The following is a 13,303-nucleotide window of genomic DNA, read 5'->3' as shown; positions in this document are numbered from 1 at the left end:
CTGTTAAGTATATTTTCCTTCTTTTCTGATCTAGGCTATATTTTAATCACGTAAGATTTACTACATCCTACATCCTCAATAATTTTCTTCATGCATTGTAATTTCTGTATTCCCTTAATAGTCGATGTCTTTCTATTACCGGATTTAATAAGATATCTCACCGCTATTTTTTTCCTTCTTTTTTTAAAAATTGTACTGAAGCATCTCTTCAAATCTATCTTAAAATCCTTTACTTTTATAGTAAATCAATATAACTTTTTCAAAACTTAATTTTTTGTGAAAATTCCTTTAATAAAATAAATTCCGCTGTAGAATAAAGACTGTGCATTGTATTAAATCTGATCTGTTTCATCATATTATACCTTTGAAATATGTAAAATATCCAAGGTATCAGATATTAATAAAGTTGCTTTTCGTTGATTTTTCATTACGCACAAAATTCTTATAGTGAACAGAATGAATCGCTTGATGAAACATCAATTGAATTTGTGGTCTTGAGGTAATGATACGTATCATTACGTTCGGCTTAATACGGAACTAAATTCACTTCCAAGTAATGTGGAACGAAATACTTATTTTTGAAAATGATTAATTCATATTTGGGTCTCACGTCAGATTGCTTTCATTCGTGCGATTATGATTAAACGTACGTAAGATTTTTATTCAGAGTCGAGAATAAAAATAGTATATAAAATCAATCTATTAGATCAATTTTTAAAAGAAATAAATTTCAAAAAATTAAACGGTTACATAGAAATTCACTGTCTGAGATTCATTGAAATTAAAATAAATCACACGATTTAACGTATAAATTTAACCTTTCAAAACAGGTAAAGTCGATCAATTAGATTAAAGAAAATTTTCTTTCCCATCAGTTTACAAGACATAAAAGTTACGAGTACGCTGCTTGGTAAAGCAAGAGCTGACAGGCCAAAAAATGAGTGACGTCATGCGATAAACTTATATCCTGTTTCACTATGTACAATGTCTTTAAAGGCTAAACGAATAAGTCAACTTCTAAACTAAATAAGTCAACTAAACCCGAGCTACGATTGTTGTTCGTGCCTCCTTAGTTAAAATATCTGCTTTGTGTCCAGCGACTGGATATGAAATAGTTACTGATTTAGTTTACAGATCGGCCGCAAAGACACAAAAAAGACATCAAGACTAACTACGTCCTTAACCCTGTTCCAAAGAACGGTTAGCAAAAATCCACAGCACATTAAGGGACAAAAAAATCAAGGATAATAGCTGCGTAATGAGAAAAAACAGTATACCCACAGAGGTACCAGTGCAATATTTTTGTGGAAGGGAGATAAACATTCCTTCCGTAAAAATAATAAGGCTCCTATAGGATTCCGTTTTACTTCTGATCCCTCAATAGCCAGCTATCTTTAGATCTACCGTAGATGAGAGCGGCACATTCCTTGTTAGATCCGCTATTAGTTTTCTATATCAAATCATACAAAAACCAAAGAAATAGCTCCAACAGGTTCTATATTTTTACAGATTTGTAATGTATGCTTAGTCAAAATTCTCAGAATAACGTCGGGAAGAAAGAAAAGGGAAAAGTGCAGATATTGAGGAAGGAAGATCTACCGATAAATAATAAAGTCAACCAATAATAGACAAATAAATCCACTCAAAAGTAGTAGTCTAAAGCTTTTACAGCCTGTAGTTGCCCATCCGTCCGTGATTTTTTATGCTGTTATACTTTCTGTAATCGAAATGTATTTAAAAAATGTTATGATATGTGTTTGTTCATATTAGAATTTTTTACGGAGAACTTCCTTAAACAGTAAGAAAAGCACGTTTACATTTATAGAAAAAAAGTAATAAACAAAATTATACGCTCTTATTGCAATAAATGCAAATTCCGTTTAGATTTTTATTGTTGATTCAAAGATTCTGTAAATTAATTAAATAGGCGTAGTCAGAGCACAGTCATTTAACGATAGTGAAATTTTATAGAATGATTCGGATTTGAACCCAGTACCAACAATTTTGCGTTTTCTACTAATAATAATTTTATTTTATTGATAAAACAAATAGCTGCGGTTTTTTTTATTATAAACGGATTGAATCGAACATATCTTTTATAAAAAATAAAATTTGAAAAAAATCATTTATTTCTACGAACCTCTTTCTTTGGTTTTTCTTTTTTATTACTTTCTTTATTTTTTACTGTAGTGTTAGGAAACCTAACGATACCATTAACCGCAGTGTATAAGTCAAATTTCATTTTGATAGGAGTTTTGAATAGTTAATGATAGATCTGCTATTACATAAGCCAAGTTTAAGTTACCGAGACGTTTGTATTGATAATGTAGTTAACGATTAATTGACGGATACGGCAATTAGTAGTAGAAGTTCGACTCAATTCTGCAAGTAAACACATTAAATATTCCTAAGTAATCAATAACTGTTTCTTTTTTCTTCAAAGTGCTATTGTTAAATTTCTGTTTAATTACACTTATTTCAATTTTTTTGTAAAGTATAAGTTTTTATAAAGTTGAATGTAACAAATTTTGCAAAAGAAAAACTAAGAAAAGAAACAAAACCAAATACATGTTACGGCAAGATCTTTCGTATTTGTCATTTCAGCAGGCTGAATGCAGTTACATCGGTGACGTCATTTTTCATGAAAACACTCTTCAGAAATTATAAGATAATAATTAAAAACTATCTTTCTTCCTGTTTTATAAGGATTAAAAACGAATGATCTGGTTATACGTGATGTACTGTTCACCTGTACGCATTGACCTGAGTAAGAGATGATTTTTAGCCGTTAAAAACTTATAACAAAGAAATTAATTTTTATAATCTCACTGTACAGAGTTACAACGTATTCCTATACAACTGTGATACTGACCCTCAAAAAGTAAAACAAAATGTTCCCCAACCCCAACTCAATTTAACCCAGTTAAACAATTTAGCTGTGTTGATAGCGACGGCTAAGAACGCGCATGTATTAAGTATACAAACATGAGAGATTTACAAGTTCCAACTTGACGCGTACGTGCTCCTTGTAATTTGGTCTGCTTGCATATTATTCGCTGTGAGACCATAATGTGTGAACATAAAAAAATTCAGTCGGCGAAGTATATCCCGGGAGATGAAAATGATTTCTCGAAGAGACGGGTACTGAATCCATTTAGTGAAAAGGTTGTTGTTACTAATTTACCGGTCGAGATTCACGACCGGCTCGTCGAAACGTCTGTCGACAAAACGTTACAACTGCGACTCAGATCTGAAGATTTAGATACGTTATGGCTTTTGTTCGTCGAATTGAATATGGAAATTTAATCGCAGAAGGGGTGATGATATTAATCCTTTTTGCCACGTCTTATCTCTCCGAAAAAGTTTTTCGTCTACGGTTGGGCTAAACACTATATATAGGAATCGTCTTTTATTATTTGAAAACAACATTATTTTGCGCGTTTCTAACATAGATTCATGTATGGAGAAACTTTTAAACGAAAAACAAACGCAACCACCACATTAATCTATTTTCTTTATATGTGTACTTATAAATGTATGTAAAATCTTTGTAATACATGATTTTTTTCTCATAAAGTGATTTCATTAAAGTTTTCCTGTAAAGTTGTAGGTTAATTTTGCGACTCCCAGGTTGAGAAACGCTGCACAGTATACTGGATTACGGAAAGTAATGATGCAAACACCATTTTCGCATTGAAAAATTCCGTATTTATATATTTGTGTTGGCCTATTTTTTCCTTATATCTCCAGGCTGGACGGGTGGAGTTTTATGTGATTTCTTATAACGGGGCAGTTATACCGTTTAATTTTGATCGCTATGGATCAAGCAGACGGGAGAAACGGTACTATGATTCCCGTATCTCGAAATTTTTCTGCTATAGGTAAACCTTTTTCATATAATTTAATTATCTAATGAAAATTAGGTATCTACGATTCTTTTTGATGGTTTATAGGTGTCATTAAAACACCATAAAGGGAAGAAGGTAAAAAAATATCTTTTTCCTTTTTGTTGTTTCTGAACTCAAAATCAGATTTTTGGGCTAATTAAAGTTCAAATTTTCATTAGTATATCATTTTGATTACGTACTCTTATTTGGGCGATATCATTCAGGGGTAGGGACTAATAAGCCGAATGTATTTGCTTTTTTCGTCATTTACCGTTTTGGTTGATATCCTCAGACTGGAATAATTAATTTTTAACAGATTTTGTAAAATAACTCCTGAATATGGCTATTAATTCCTTTTAATTTTGGTTATAATCGGAGAGATACTATCACCGGGATTCCTGTACCTAAACATTTTACTCGAACAGTAGAATAAAGCTTTTTTTACATAATTATTTACTTTTATACTTTAATGTTCCATTTAGTTTTCACCCGACCTAGTAGATTGTGTTAGGCAGTATGTAACTTTATGCTGTCTTTAACTTTAAATAAATCAGAATGACAAATTATTAAAAAATAATTTATACATTATTTATTTAACCCTGCAGTATTTATAATATAATTTTTATTCAACGCAAAATTTTAATTTAAGATTTGAGGTTTAATTTTTAATTATCTTTTAAATCGTCCTATACATCGATACTTTACGCATTTCTTTTATTTGTAGTTTTCCTGGTTGATTTTAAAAAGAATTAAATCTAGTTTAGCACCTGTTTAAGCGGATCTTAATTCAACTTTAAGAAAATCAAATAATTATTATTTATAAAAAAAAAAAAAACTTTAAACAGATAACGTCATTATAAATAAAATAATATGGAAGAACATTTTAAAAATTTTATTTAAACAGCTTGAGAATGTTTAACGCTATCACTTATGTTTTATGAACACTTATTCTTATAATATTTTAAGCTGATTTTTTTATCGATTTATAATATTCAGTTCTTTATCTATTACTTAATAGACGTCGTTGTAGTGTGACCATGTACCCGTACTTTTATTACCGTTCCCCGACTTCCTCAATTTAAAATGATAGCGAGTAATTGAATCGTATGACAATCCGGAAGTCTTTTGAATAATCGGTATAGTTTTATTTAGTTACAACCCGTAGGAAGCAAACATCCTTTGTTCGTATCCTGGCAAAAGCCGCATCGATAAGAGTATTTTAATAGTTACATTAAGTATATCGCTTATAGCAGTGATTCCCAAACTGTGCGCCGCGGCGCCCCGGGGAATCGCGGCTTCTTCATAGGAGCGCCGCGAAATATTGTAAAAGCTTCACGATCAATTGAACCCAGACATTTACAATTATTAATGTTAATAAAATAAAAAAAGAAGGAAGACACACGAGTTTTATTTATTTTTATCTCTTACTTACGAATATCATACTTTTACTTAGGGTAGGGCGCATTAAAAAAAATTTTAATTGAAAAAGAGCGCCCCGATTCGGAAACGTTTGGGAACCACTGGCTCATAGTATAGACACGGGGATGTAAAAGAAAAGTTACCTACAACAAGTAATGAGATTACTTAAACGGCCTTGACAAATTAAATGGTTTAACCGTATCGATTGTAAGTGACGTGACATGGATTATATACCGGGATTATTAAGAAAATTGAGAAGCGAAGTGCCCTTCCGTTTGCGCATTTACCGACCGAAGTGTAAATGATATTCAGCTTACGAATGATTCGTTCACTCAATTTACCAAACGGACCGGTCGTGTATTGAACATTATTAATCTCTAAGAAAACAGTTGTAACTAATACCTCTTAAAATCAGCTGTTTTGCGTGTGTCACAGCCCTTAAGAAAGAATGGGACTGAAAATGTAATATCACAAATTATTCAGTCCTTTTAGTTATGAAACAAATCGATACATTAAACGAATATTTTCTCAACTTAGCGAAATATTGGGGTGAACAATTATCTATTAAGGTTTCGAGTTATGCCATTTTATAGGTACACTTTGTAATAACATCATTTTTTAAGGTGGTTCTTAAGTTTATTTTTACTCCGTGACCTCATAATAAATAAAATTTTAAATTAAAGATTATTTTTTGGGTAAATTAGGTTTTATTTAAAACAATGCGTAAAAATTTTTTTTTTTCTGGGCGTATATCTTTTCATAACACTTTTGTTGTATTCATATCTTTATTAAATATATACGATTACAAATAGCTCATATTTTTCTACCGTGATTTATGCGATTCCCGACTAAAGTTGGAAAATCATATCGATTACTACTGCTTGGAATGATTACTACTGACTGCTTGGTTGGTTGTCATGCGGGTTCGTTAGGCGCTGCTTAGTAATAAACTGAGACGTCAGATGCTGAGTTGTGATTGACGTTCTTCGTTTCGTTTCCTGACGTTTCTTGTATCGGAGTCAATAGTTGTGAGAAACGTAACGGTTCTTTCAGTACAGGAACGCATTTTTTCGTCGATCATATTTCGTGAAGGCGACAAGTCTACTGATTTAGTGAAGCACAGGTTTTCTGAAAAGTTTCCAGATATTCCTGTTTCTCACGCAGTGCAGTTCGAACTATAACCGAAAAATTTCGGGCGACGGGCTCAGTAGAAGACATTGATCGAAGCGGAAGATCACCTAAACTAAACGAACAGAAGCTGCTTGATATTTCGGATGCTACGGAAGAAAGTCCATTATAGTCGACGCGTAAGTTAGCACAGCAGTAAGATATCGGATTTGCTACCGCACGTGAAGTTGTAAAAAAATAACTAAAACTTTTTCCCTAAAAAATATTGTGCGTTCAAGAACTGAAACCGACAATCATGTCTAAAGGCTAAATTATTTTTAACGGTTTAAACGTTTTATTGGCAAAAATTCCGTAGATATTCTCGATATTACGTTTTTTACAGATGAAGCGTGGTTCCACGCAGATAACCACGGTAGATTCCAACAAGATGGCGCCACAGCGCACACAGCTAACAGGTTGATGACTTTCTTACGAAATGTCTTTTGTGACCGAATCATTTCGAGAGGTTTGTAGCCTGCACGATCGCCCGATCTGACTCCCCCAGATTACTTTCTACGGGGGACAGCGTAACAAGCAGAGTATCGCAACAGACCACGCACGATCGACGAACTAAAAACCGATAACGGCATACGTACGAGACATTCCAGTACATCAGCCGATTAAAGTATTTGAAAACAAATTGAAACGCATACAGCGATGTATTTATGTTAGAAGAGGTCATTTTTAACATCTTTTACAACCTACTGCAGTTATTGCAATATCCCTTTTTATAAAATAACGGAATAAAAATACAAAATAATAAACAAGAAAGTTTCGTCACACCCTTCCATAATTCCAGTGCACAGCTACTTTCCGAATGCACTCTGTAATACAGTGTTTAGCTATACACAATAACTATATAACCAGAAAGGTAAAGTAATCTAATCTATCTCTTTATTATAAGTTTCTTAAGGGCTAATGATCATCTCTTTTACGTTTCAAAGCGTACGGATGAATGGTACATCACGTATTACTGGATTATTCGTTTGTAATAATTATAAAGGAGAAATAAAATATAATTATTACATTCGCTTATTAGTGAATGTAATAATATTTTTGATTAGTGAATATATGAAAACTGGCGTCACCGTTTAGTATTCCGTGTATTAATGCATGCAGTATTCCCTGGGTTGATATACCCGAGCATTCAATCAAGTAAAGTACCAAGTACGAAAAATTTTGCTGTAATAAATATTTCTTTTTTTTTTCAATATCTGCAACCTTCAACTTTAATAAACATGTATGTATATACATATACTATATATATATATATATATATATATATACGAACTACGTACACATATCCTTGCAGAATCTTCTAACTTTAAAATGATTTTTTTTTAGAAGGAACTATAACCGTCTAAATCTGCCAAAAACACGATATGTAAAACTTGATTCAATTAGCATACTTTCCTTTGTTCTGTATTACAGTATAATATATATTTATACATGATAACGATATAGTTAGAAAAGTAAATGGAAAAAATAATTTAATTTTTTTTTTAAATACTTGTACTAAGAAATAATTTAAGTATTTTAATAGATGTTTGTTATATAATTTCACCTTTTACAGATTACTTATTTTTTGTTCTTAATGTTTTAAACATACTGCATGTGTAATGAAGGATGAAATTAGATTATAATACATGTACGTGCAGCCATAAAAAAAATATATTAAACAAAGAAAACTGGTTCCTACACGTATCAAATGTTTGCCGTCGAATGATAAGTATATAAATTTATGTATAGACAACATAGTTAATCATTTTATATATATATATATGTATTAATTATTTCAAGGATTTATGGAAATATTCCTGTTACTTCATATTGCTATAAATACTTTTATTAAATATAAATCTTTTTATTGGCGAGTTGTAAAGTATTAAGAAAAGTTTATTAAATATTTAGTATTATATATTTAATAATATATTTAGGATTTAGTATTATAAATCCATTAAATAATAATTTTTAACGCATCAAATGTAATTTAATGAAATTTTATCAGTTAACTAATACGTGATTGCAGAATAAAGTTAAAATCACTTTTAATTTCCATCACTAAGGAAGGGAATTACGTATTAAGGACTCTAATGGGAATCCGATTGATAAGTATTAATACCGGGCTGCTCAAAAAAATGTATACACACTTCAAAAGCACGTTATGCATGCGATACGCTTCAATTCGCGTCGGCTACGGATTCAACTTTTAGTACTGTCGTTCAGCAACAGCAAAGATGACGTCAGTGTTAATCGATGCGATGCATTAAGTTGAGAAACTGCAGCGATGGCTCAAACACGGCTGTCATTTGAGGAGCGAAAAACATTCTGAAGTGGTATTAAAGTTCAAGAATGTCTGTGAAGCGCGACAACGATGGAGGCCGGAATATAGAACTGAACCGCCAACACGCCTCAAGAAAACGATCAATTTCCCGGGATTCAATGTCTAGTGTGGGCTATCGTCAAGGGACTAATCGGACCGTTCTTTTTCCAAGGTACGTTTACCGACCAGGCTTACTTGGAGCTGCTGAACGCATTAATTTTAGCGTCCATTAGGACTTTGTTTGGTGATATTCAATTTATTATTCGACAAGACGGCGCCCCGTCGTACTTTATCAGATGTGCGTGCCAAACGCGGATAACACTGTACCGGGACGTTGGATAGGACGAAGAGGCCTGATTAATTACCTCTCCGTTCGCCTGATTTAATTCTCCTACATATTTACTTAAGAGAGACCATCGAGGATGCAGTGTAAAATAAGAAGCCGCGGTATCTAGTGGAACTACATTATGAAATTGAAACGGTTTGTACTCTGGAAGATGTCACCAGGAATGTAGAGCGTTGTGCTCAAAAGCGGATTCCAGTTAGAGACTTATTGAAATAGCACGAAGAAACTTTGTTTGTGTTGTAACCTATCCCTTTATATTATAATATTCACTACAATAAAGCAGCTATTCTATTTTAAAGTACTCTACAGGATGAAAGGATGAAAGTTTTCCTTAAGCAAGCTTGTTCTCCCAAGATAGCGCTTTATTGTCTGAAGTAAAGAGATTTACAAACATTTTATTTGGCTTACACAAAAACGTTTAAAGTAAATTTAAAAATGTTTCCATGCTGGGTAAAAATACCGTGACCTCCCAAGGTATTACGAATGGATTAGATATCCGCTACCTGAAGGGAGTTGAGTTAAGCCTACTCCTTTAGGATACGCGGATAGTATAAGTAGGAAATCACATTCTGAAATCTGAAAGCGGTACCGAAAAGATCAGGTTGGCACAGTTAGGGGTCGCATAATAGAGGCAGATTTTAGGTACAGAAACAATAACAGTCTCATTATTAGCGATAGATCTGAGTGATAAAGAAGATATTTTTTTATTAATAACTACATTAAATATGGCATTAACATTAAAAAAAGAAAGAAGCGGTGTTCATCTTGTTCATAAATTAAAGTACATTTTTTACTTTCTCTGCATCGTAGCTCTAGATCTACGTTGCAAAAAGGGAAGTATGGTAAGCAGCAAAAAAAATGGGATTGGGATTTTTACAATTCACTATGTTTCATGATCCAGGGAACCAAGAAACAAAAACATAATGAGGGGGCATATTCGTACATTATGTATGTGTGTTGGCGTGTTTGAAGTTTAATAACTTTTGACGGGATAAACCGATTTTGGTGAAATTTGTTACAAAGACTCGTGTATATGGAGAAATTTATCGGTAAAAGTTTTGAATCAATATCTCCAGAGAGTAGGATAGATAGTTTGTTTGGATTAAATTTCCTCAAAATTTTGCAAACATAACCCCATTTTATAATAATCTCAGTACATGCGTACACGGTTATCTACCGTTTAAATAAAGAGTTTGTCCCCCAAATACTCCACATTTCCCCAGCATCAAAAAAAGTTGTTTTTATTTACTACATATTTATTAAGAGATTTTTTATGTCTTCCTAAGCATATTGTCAGTGAAATTCCCCCAAAAATTAAATATTTTGGGACAATATTGAGGGTGGAAGAGCTGATCAAAGTTTAAAAATACTGATTTTTTAAACTTTTTTTTTATTTTGTTTAAACTTTTAATAATAATAATAATAATAATAAATTTTGTCGATAATTCACCAATGCCCAGGAAAGTATAACAACTTTTTTGTCAGCTTTTTTCACAATTAAAGAGAGATCGAGTTTTTCGATTAGTATAGAATAAGGTAAACACTTTCTACTTCATTTTAGGGGAACTTTAAAATCATTTATTCAAGTATTGGCGTAGTTTTCAAACATGCTTTTATTAATATTAAAATTTCTATGTCCGTTATTATTTAAATTACAACACAAAACTAATATAAAGTAAAAACTCTAATTCATAACTCAAAATATTGTATGAAGGAGATTATGTTAAATTTTTAAATTAACTTTTTTAAATATCCATGAAAGTAAGCTCTTCTGTACCTGAAACAAAAACGAACATTTCATCCCGACAAATCGTCAGAATCAAAAGATCAGCGCATTTGTGACGATCGCTGTCGCCACTGTGATATCCGTTTAAAAACATTGGAAATTTCTCGGGTCGTTCGGCTTAGTGCAGACCTCCTGTCTGCACTAAGCGCGAACCCTGAGGTAGGATTGTCGTCTCGTTCTGCGGTTCCCGCGATGTGCAGACTGGATTCACGTTAAGTGTGCGGGAATCTCTTTCGATTTGTTTCGACTATGATATTATCGGGTTTGATGGGAGCGACAATGCCAATAAATCTGTCCAGGAATTTCGTTTCTTATCCACCAACTACCCGGGTATAAAATTAATAATGGATAAAGCCAGATCTCCTAATATTCTTAATACAAACCTAAAACTCATCAGCAGTCGGTAGAACTATCGAGTGAAAAATCATATAAAGAATTTAAATTAAACTTGCTAAATCAGTTGTCTTTTCAAGAACCAGTATTTCTTAATTTGTTTAGAATCGGTCTGGAACCACCGGTAAAAATTACGAAAAGGTTTTCATACAAACGTTTAATTAATCGTTTAGGTATTTACTTTAATTCTTTTTCTGCAATTATATCAGAAAATTAAAAACATTAACTTACCATTTTTTTGTATTTACGATAATGAAATATTTACTTAAAAGAAAAGTTACTTACTCTTAAATCTTTTTCTTAGATCTGTTGCATATTCTGATTTGAAGAATTACCCTGAAGATTTACCCGTTCCAGTTCCATGAGAAACTTGGAATTTAGAAAAAAAAAGTTGATTATGAAGAAGGCAGTGGTAATTTATGAAGAAGCAAATCCATATTTGTAAGTTGAGAGCAGTGAACCTCACGAAATTACTTAAGATCTGGTTCGCGATCTTAATTTGGCTAAAATGCAGTCAGAGCTATTGGCTTCAAGGTTAAAGGTTAGAATCTCCTCAAAAATGGTATTAAAATATGTTTTTTCTGCGTTAGGCAAGAATTTCAGCACCTGTTCTCTTTACAGCATAATACAGTGTACTACAATGACGTAAATTCTTTACTGGATTTACTAACATAGAATTACAATCCTACGATAGAGAAAACTAATGAATAATTCTTGCTACGATTGAGAATACTGCACCTATCGATAAAACGTAGTGGAAATGAGGAACTACATAATATGTAAAGATTGTTTATAGATTCTTTAAAAATAATTTAATAAGAGTCCTCGCGGTACAAATGAAGGAAACATGACAAAATAAAATTTCTACTGTCTACTGATAATACAGTATGAAACGTATTCTCGGTACATATGTGAAGACCTACAGATGATAGCCACTTTATTAGGAATGCAGCTCGGTTATACCGCTCGGTAGTACTGTTGTTCTTATGGTAGCGGAACAGTAGAGAAAGGAAAAATCACTAAATTAAAAGCACTGACCGAAGCGGGAAGCATTCATAGCCGGGCAGAAAAATGTTATTCGTGAAGCCGAAAAATATGTATCTTCCATCCCGTATTACATAAAATTAGGTTTGATGAATGATTCTGTGAAAGAAATGGATTGGCCAAGGTTTCTAATACTTTAAAAGCGAGTTTCCCGGCATCGGAAAGGCAAAAACAAAAGAAGGAATATTATCTGGACCGCAGATATGTAAGCTAATGAAGGATTCGGACTTCGAGAGAAGTTTAAATGAATCTGGGAAAGCATCATAGGTATATTTTAAAAACATTGTTAAATCATTTCCGGTCAAAAATGAGGCTTCGAACTGCGTAGAATTTGTGAATGAACTTCTTGAAATCTAAACGAAACCGGGGTTTATATCTCTAAAATACACATGTCGCACTCACAACTGGAATTTTTCCATCTAACCTTGGTAATGTTAAGAGTGATTAACACGGTGAACGCTTTCACTACTTATATCGGTGATGGAAACGCTACCAGGGAAAACGGAACCCAAATATGCGTGTCGATTACTGTTGGAGACTGAGAAGGATATTCCAGAGGCTAAATATAGCAGAAAATTAGAAAAGCGAGAAAACAAGAAACGACAAGCAAATATTAGGTAAGATAATATACTATAGGCTATAAAATCCCTTAAAAGAATTAGGTTTTCTTTAAATCAGTTTTAAAAATGTCCTGTCCTTCATTCGAATTTGGTTTACAGATTTGAAATAAACTAAAAAAATACTACAGGACAAACCTTATTGAATGTAAGTAACAGAAAAAACATTTTTATTTTCATAGACCGGTGTAATCGCTAATATATAATTTTTATAACGGTCACATAATACCTTTTTCCCCTGAATATGAAATTTCATCGCTTTCTTTATTACAAAGATAAAACGTCGTGGGTGTTGGTTTAACCGTCGGTGCTTTATTCTAT

Source organism: Lycorma delicatula, chromosome 4 (assembly GCF_047948215.1).
Source record: "Lycorma delicatula isolate Av1 chromosome 4, ASM4794821v1, whole genome shotgun sequence".
In the NCBI taxonomy this organism is placed as follows: Eukaryota; Metazoa; Arthropoda; class Insecta; order Hemiptera; family Fulgoridae; genus Lycorma; species Lycorma delicatula.
The sequence above is the reverse complement of the archived record's forward strand: the minus strand, read 5'-3'. Positions refer to the sequence as shown.